This window comes from Engraulis encrasicolus, chromosome 18 (assembly GCF_034702125.1).
Source record: "Engraulis encrasicolus isolate BLACKSEA-1 chromosome 18, IST_EnEncr_1.0, whole genome shotgun sequence".
Lineage (NCBI taxonomy): Eukaryota > Metazoa > Chordata > Actinopteri > Clupeiformes > Engraulidae > Engraulis > Engraulis encrasicolus.
Window position 1 is genome coordinate 3,983,987 of NC_085874.1, and position 8,671 is coordinate 3,992,657.

Genomic DNA, 8,671 nt, shown 5'->3' on the forward strand with positions numbered 1-8,671 from the left:
TGCTGCTAAACACAGAAGTTGGGTGCAGCGTAACGGCGAGGGATACAGGCTATGCCCTGGCGTCCGGAAATCAGAAATATCAGATAATAGCACACAGTGTGTATTGTTTTACTTCAACCACACATACATAATTGTAACGGAATATTTATTTGTAGTGGCACACATAAAACGTTTTATGTTCGACATGACTGCACTGCATCGCAGAGAGACAGTAAGTTGTGTTTGGACTCAGTGAGTAGCCTAGGTTGCCCGCATGGTAACAACATGCCTGCAAGAGTTTTCCCTAGCCTATCTGAATTTTTAAAATACTGTAGGCTACAGTCTGTGCAGTAGAGCACTGACTTTCAGGTGTTTAACCCTTAAGCTCCCAATTGGGAATTTATGGCATGCTCTGAGCAGGCACTGAGAGATTTATCTCCATCTCTAGAGCTAAGACCTCGACGAGAACTCCATTTAAATAGCCCTATGTCATTCTGGTTGACGATAGCCTTATTTTATAACTGATCCCACGTGAGAGCATGTGATGGGAGACCTTCATTATACACCCGGGCCTGTAGGCTGTGTGCACTTTTAGTTCAGAGGCTATTGAGTGGATTTAGGTGGATGAGGTGATATAGCCTATGTACAAAGATATGGACATACGGTACCAACTGAAATAAGTAAATAAGAAATAAGAAATAAGTTTTATTCATGTGTTGGAAATGCAATTCAAGCAAAATAGTATATGATGTAGGCCTACCAGATGAGTGAGTAAAACTGTTTTTCAAATCGAAAAAGTGAATGTTTCAACAAATACACTTTAGTGAATAAGAAATCATGCAATCATAATATCCTAGAAGCTTGACAACAAACCCGGTTCCAGTCCTACATAATGCTGTTATAAGTGTGGAACATCTCACCAGCTGACATTCAATATCTATGAGAAGTGTTCAGTGCCCCATGAATGTTTCATAAACCAATAAAGCCTACTCTTGTGCTCCTGTACCCCATATAAGTCAGTGTTAACACATGAATGGACACATATTTGGTAGCTATAGGAATGTGCGGTAAGCATTGAAAGTGTTTGGAAGCCTTGGATAACCCAGGAAAGTAGTGGCATGGGGAAGTTTTAACACTGAGGATTTGTTAGCCCCGGAAGTGCTTGTTAGTGCTGGGAAAGTGGTAAGTAAGGAGCATGGGAAAGTGTTTGATAGCCTGCTCTTGGAAAGTGTTTGTTCTTCCTGGGTGTTTGGTAATGAACAGTCGACACATTGTACAATAGAGTAGTGTGCGCAACTAATAACATTTTTGAGGTTATAAAGCAATGGATTGTAATGATGAGGTATTGCAGTGTAGGTGTATTACCCCTGAGAGGAACAATATGTATATCCCATATTGTCACAGCCCAAGTTGCATTAATAGTACTCCCAAGTTCTCAAGTGTCAGCACTACACCTTGAGGCCTTGCCCTAAATAGAATGCTATGCAGGCAATGTAAAATTCCATTACAGCTGACAAAGGGTTTTTTCATGTGGGCACTCCATACCTTAAACATAGAGAGAGAGAGAGAGAGAGAGAGAGAGAGAGAGAGAGAGAGAGAGAGAGAGAGAGAGAGAGAGAGAGAGAGAGAGAGAGAGAGAGAGAGAGATAGATACACCTGTGCAAATTCAGGAAAATAGGAAAAGTGCAAAGGGAAGTTTTTTTCTGACAATTTCTGCTGATTGATGCACAGACTAAAGGTCACACGCCTGATTCAATTAGTTGGTGAATAAGCTGTATAGACCCAGCATCCTTAAAGACACAGAAAAGAAAGGCATACTGCAGTTATTGCTAAATTACTTTCCTTATGGCTGCAACTTAATTGATGAATAAGCACACTTTGCAGGGTAAAGCAGAGCCCCAAGGAGTTATTCTATCACAAGACCCAATTCCCATAGGCAAACCTGGTTTCTCATACTGTAGCCCTAACTTAACTGATGAATAAGCCGTTCCCATATGGTAAAGCATAGCACTGCGCAAGTTGGTCTTTATGATATGTGGTAAGCATGGCAAGGCATTATGAAGTTTTTATATTATATTATATTATATTATATTATATTATATTATATTATATTATATGAGGCCTATATTATATTATTATATTATATTATATTATTATATTATTACTTACCATATTTTTCTGACTATAGGCCGCACCTGGGAATAAGTCACACCAGCCAAAAAAGAAGAAAAAAAACCCCCTGAAGTCACACTGGATGCCGGACAATGTTCAAGCACCCATTTCTTAACTTGTTCACCTTGATTGTGCTTTGAAACACTCTAATGAAAGCAATAGCAATTTGAGTTGCTATGACACATACATAGGCTAACTGTCATTCAATGCTTGAGAGGAAAGAAAGAGAAGAGAGAAGAAAAATATTGGAGGACGTATTAAGTATAGGAGGTATTATAGAGAGTAGATAGCTAGGTATGCAACTTTGACCAAAAGCAGAGGAAAATTAAGCTGTTTTTAATTTCGTTTTTTCAAGATACCGTGTGTGCAGATACTGGCAGAAAAGCTTTAAGTTCCCTCTCGCAACAGTTTAAAAATAACCAATGTGAAATGATATGCATTTTAACAAATAAGAAGTGGCAACTGAGACCTGAATGTATGTTGTTAGATCAGCCATACCATGGACAAAGTGTGACTTAGGGCCTCCACATTTGACTCTAATTGCTTTCCGACATCCACCAATGTCCGCGGACATCGGTTGTATTGACAACAATGGAATCGAACTTTGGCAGAGTAGTGCTCCGTACTTTGTCGGAGCCGATGTGCGGAGGCTCTTACTCTCCCAAAAAACGAGAGTATTTTTAATACAACAATATTACTTCTAGGGATGCACCGATACCGATACTGGTATCGGTATCGGCTGCCGATACTGCTCATTGTACTCGGACTCGTACTCGTCAAGCACTTGCCGATACCAGGAACGATACTGCTATTACACAAAACAATGCAAAATCTTGTCACGTTCTGTGGACTTGACAGTAGCATGGGAAAAAATTGCCACCTCATACAATTAATAACATTTAAATCTACATGGAAATGAACAATACAAATATCACAGGTGGAAAAAAACAAGGCCATGCATTTATTTTCATTGTATTTTGGTGGAAAAAGGTATCGGTATCGGTACTCTGTATTGGCAAGTACACACATTAATGTACTCGTACTTGTATCGGTTTTCTAAAAAGTGGTATCGGTGCATCCCTAATTACTTCCTATAAAATAATGTCTAACGTTACTAGACCTGAACCACAAATTATCTCCTCACAGGTGGGGGCCGGAGCTGTGGTGCCCATGAACTCATTTGTGCCAGAAGAGGTGAGCGCACCCTGACACACACACACACACACACACACACACACACACACACACACACACACACACACACACACACACACACACACACACACACACACACACACACACACATACACACACTCCGTTCATTCTATCCATGCATTATCTCTCTGCTGTCTAAGCTCATTCACTGTCATTCATGTTCTCCTGTATTTATTGCCTGGTTGTGTGTTTCAGCAACTGTTCTGCAATTTAGGTGTCAAAGTGTTTTATAGAGCTTTTATGGGTGAGACCATTGTTCGTGTGGTGCAACGTGTTCAACCATCTGTGTCAAACATGTTTTATGGAGCTTCGGTGATGATTGGTTAGTAGTATCAAAAGAATCTAACGTCAGAGTTTGTGTGGTGGAAGACGTGAAGCTTGTGTTTCAATTCAAATCTTTATTTTACTCTTGGAATTTGCATTGAGCCATCTCATTTATCTCTTTCTCCATGAGGCTGAGATACAATGTTAGAAACAGAAGCAGGTCAGGGTTGAACAATATCTAGCAAGTCATTTGTTATCAATTACTAATATATTTGTGTAACTTGAGTAAATGTATTCACATATGCAACACACATCCACATGGTTTTCATAAACATAGGACTACTTTGTACACACATACTTACATACTCACTACATACTGTAAATCATAATGTTTCATAATGCTTTGGTGATGATTGGGGAGTAATATGAAAGAAATATCAAATATATCATTTCTGTTTGTACAAACGTACAGTATACAGCACACTTGTACTTGAAGTTCAGCACTGCACCATATTACCATGGAGTTATTATTTATTTAGCCTACTCTTGACAGTGAAGTGAATGTCCTTTGTGATCAATAAAATACCACTACTCCCTCCTCCTACTACACTACATGGCTGCATGGCCATCGCTAGTCAGGCTAAATTAGGGGGAACAACTATGGGCCTGGGTCCATAAACCGGTTTCTCGATCCCCCCTCTGGTGTGAATTATAGATGGCCTATCAGGTTTTTTTTGGACCCGCTGTCATGTTTAATTTAGTAGCAATGTGGCTCTGTTTCCATGTGTGCGACAGAAAGTAGTGTTAAAACAGCAGCAGGTTAACCATGTAGCTTAAGTAAACATGGCCTGGATTTCTAGCGGCCCAGAGACTCCCCTTAATTGCGACGTTACGGTGTTTACATGTGTATCAATAAACAGTTTATGATGGTGTTTTTGGAGTAATCGCTTTATTTAAGTCCTTAAGTAAATTCAATTCATAGTCTGTTATTGCAACAATCAGTTAATGATAAATCTGATTAGCACATGTAGGTTTTTTGTCTAATAAACCCATTTTGCGTGACAAAGTGGTCTGCACACTGAGTATATAAACTTTATTTCATTTTACAAACGGCAATGTTTCGATCCATCAGTGGGATCTTCCTCCAATTTTACATTACATTGAAACCGGCCAGCATTTTTATGTCTACCCCCATGTAGGGTAAAGGGTTTTTAAAATGCCTCTAACTAACTTGACTCAGAGTCGAGTGTTTTGGATTCAATCAATCATTCTATGAAGCCTTAAAAGGAATGACAGGAAGGACGTACACGTTCTACCTGAAGAAAACACTTAAGAGTGCTCGCTACTGTATTGTTTATGGTTATTCCAATACTCCAATACTTTCTGATCTCAGAACACTAAGTAAAACGTGTGAGTTTTTCACACGGCTCACCTCACCTGTCAGTTTTGAGGGCTCCAACTTGGAGATGACCCAGTGGTCTTAGTCGCTGATCAGACAGAACTGTAAAAACTCCAGCACACTGGCCATTTAACTGCTGACAATTTTTTTTTACAATGTTTCGGTCTTACACATTTATCAGAGTTACAATCTCTGATTACTTTTATCTGATTAAAAGTAAAGACTGAAAATAAATAAAGAAATATGTGGGAACGTGTGTAGGAGTTTGTACAGTTTTTCTCATCTTAAAACATTGTCATAGGCGGCCTACAGTGAACGAGGAACAAGCGGCTGATCTTACCTAGACAAAGGCACACACTGTGAGACATAAATATGTATGTAGGCTATGTGAAACACTGTGTGATAACACACACTCACATGTGCAGGCACGAGTTCCTGCCACGTCATTTATCTCAATTTTCCCCAATTTGTTTACACCATGAACTTGCTGACATAAATAACTGGATGTGCATCCTTGCGTAGCCCTGAAAGGCAACAGCATGTAGTATAACAAGACGTAACAGCACATAGCTCCATGGGTGGCATGCAGCACACGCATCCCTTGGTGTGCGTGCGCTCGTGCATGCGTGTGCGTTTGTGTGTGTCGTGTGTGCATGCATGTGTGTGTGTGAGAGAGAGAGGGAGAGAGAGAGAGAGAGAGAGAGAGAGAGAGAGAGAGAGAGAGAGAGAGAGAGAGAGAAAGGGAGAGAAAGGGAGAGATGGAGAGAGAGAAGGATGTAAGGTAGAGCTAGGCAGCTTGTAGTTACATAAGCAGCCCCGGTCCTCCAGTTGCTCCAGTTGCTGCTGCTACTGCTACTGCTGCTGCTGCATCCAGCATTCTGCATTCTGCATCCCGGTTTCCTTCTGGGACACAAACAACTCCGACAGCTCGGCTCAGCTGCCTGGAGGCACCCTTGCACATGGACAGAGCACTCAGAACAGTGTGTGTGTGTGTGTGTGTGTGTGTGTGTGTGTGTGTGTGTGTGTGTGTGTGTGTGTGTGTGTGTGTGTGTGTGTGTGTGTGTGTGTCTATGTGTGTGTGTGTGTGTGTGTGTGTGTGTGTGTGTGTGTGTGTGTGTGTGTGTGTGTGCGCGTGCATGTGCTTGTGTGTGTGTGTGTGTGTGTGTGTGTGTGTGTGTGTGTGTGTGTATCTGTGCGTAATGTGTGTGTGTGTGTGTGTGAGAGAGCTAGCCAGACAGAGAGAAAGTGTTTGTCATGTGTATGTGTGTGTGTCTGTGTGTATGTGTGTGTTTGTGTTTGTTTGTGTTGGTGTGTGTATTGCACTCATGCACATGTGTGTCTGTGTTTGTGTGTGTGTAAAAAAAGAACAGTTGCCCCTTTTCTCCATCACTAGCTATCTGTCTCCACTGATACATCTCTGGTTAGGTAACAGGGCCAGGCAGGCCAGTGGGTAGCCTGTGGAGTGCAAAATGCCTGCCTGTCTAGTCAACTTGGAGATAAGGCCCAAAGACAAAGCGCTGAACAGGTGGGGGCCAGCCAAGCCAAGCCAGGCATGGCAAAGCAAAGGAAGGATGTGTACTGTACACATTCAAAGATCAAATCAACCCAAGTGCTAGACAAAAATAAAAAGAAGAGGTAGGTATATTGGGCCTATTCTGTAGGACTTTTGCTTAAAAACAAAAACAAAAAAACCAAGGGAGGATTTTGATGACGACAGTTAAGACATCACTTGCATAGTTTGTTCTCTGAACAAGTCAGTTTTTAGACATGTGGCCATTTTGAATGGAGTGTGCAATCCAAGAGGTCTACTGTGAGTATTCCAGGTCTTTGCTGTGGTTCACAGTGTGCGTCTCTTGTGCCCTTAATGCCAAAGTGCTGCCCTTTAGGGTTACAGGTCAAGGACTCTTATGTTGTCTACATTGTTATTAGTCACATGACCTTGAAGGGGTGTGCGGGTTAAATGACCTCAGGGCTGTTATGCTGTTACAGTAAAGCGGGGCTCTTATTCTGTAAAGCCATGGCCGCTGCTATAAATGTAATGTTGCATGGACTAAGCCATAATGTGGCTATTACTAAAGAGTCTGGGTAATGACATAGTGTGATACTTTGGTAGTAAAGCCTTTTCAATGACTGCTGCGACGTTCCAATGGTGGATCGTGTGCATTATGAAGGCACATTGTTATTGGTGCCACATGTAAGAATGAAAACCGCAAAAGCGTCTAAAACTAATGGGATTGGGAGAAACATTGATGCACAATTGTAAATTAAACAACCCTGCACTCCAAAACGAAAAAGTGATATAAGAACAGGAAGTCTCCAGAAGCATACAGTATAATAACACTGTTGTAGAAGGCAATTGTGAGTTTTGGCTAGCGTCTTTTGTAGGCGCTTGAAAACAGCTTACTCTGCTCGACTCTCCAGTGCAGTGGTACCTTAGCACACCTGGGATACAGATATACCAGCATGTAGGTTACACCATATATAGTCATTTATATAGTCAAAAACACTTGAAAAATTATTCATTGCTCTCCAGCTGATTTAGATGTATGGCTTACATGCAACAATTTCAATAGCACTTGAAATATTTCTTTGTTTTCAAATTGATTTTCCCCCTTTGAATGTGATCATGAACTGCAAGCAGCAAGCAGAACAAGCCAGTAATTGTGTCCGGTTCAGAGTGTGTGTGTAAGAGATTAATCAGTAGTGGCAGTGTGTTAGTAAAATGGCTTCGGGCAGGCAGAGAGAATATGCCACTGGTGAGGAGAGAGAGAGAGAGAGAGAGAGAGAGAGAGAGAGAGAGAGAGAGAGAGAGAGAGAGAGAGAGAGAGAGAGAGAAATATGTTGCCGGGTGTGTTGCATTGATAATTTAATTATCCTGATTGAGGCTCACATCTCTGAAGGACTGGACCATGAACACTCAAGGTCACCCCAATCAATCAAGGGATCCCCATATCGCCCAAGCCATTCTCACATCTCGCATCCCTTGTCCTTGGTGGTACAGTAGTTGCCTTGTGTAACCAGGGAGAGCGCAAACAAACCAATTAATGGCTTTTTAATTAAGGGTGTCATATTTGTGGACAAAGTGACACCTCATGAGGCTGGCCATGATGCAGCAATTTGTTACACGAGCACCGAGCTGGCATATGTGCACCAGGGAAAGTCCTGACGAGATTCATTACTTGGTAATGATAACAGCAACACATGGCTCGAACAGTATGCCCAGAAATAAACTGAAGGTTTTTTTTGTTTGAAATTTTACTTTCTTGGCCTTTCTAATTTGTTACACATCCTTAGCTTAAGCAGACATCTCATCCTTAATTTATCCATGTATTGCCGTTGAAGCACCTTAAAACATGGGGCATATTATTATGAAATTGTTATGAGTGGTCAAGATGTTAATGATCAAGTTGTTATGTCTGTCATAATAAATTATGGTGTTCCACAGCACTTAACATTAAGAGGCTATACAGTGTTTCAGCCAACAGTTAATTAAATGAAAGAAAAAATCCCCATCTGTATGGCTACTGTTTGTTCAAATAAAATGTGATCCCCCAATAACTAGCAGTAATACTTTCTGTGTGTCCACTACTTCCCCTTTCTGTGGCACCGTCACCGTCACCATCACCGTGCACTTTAGCAGCT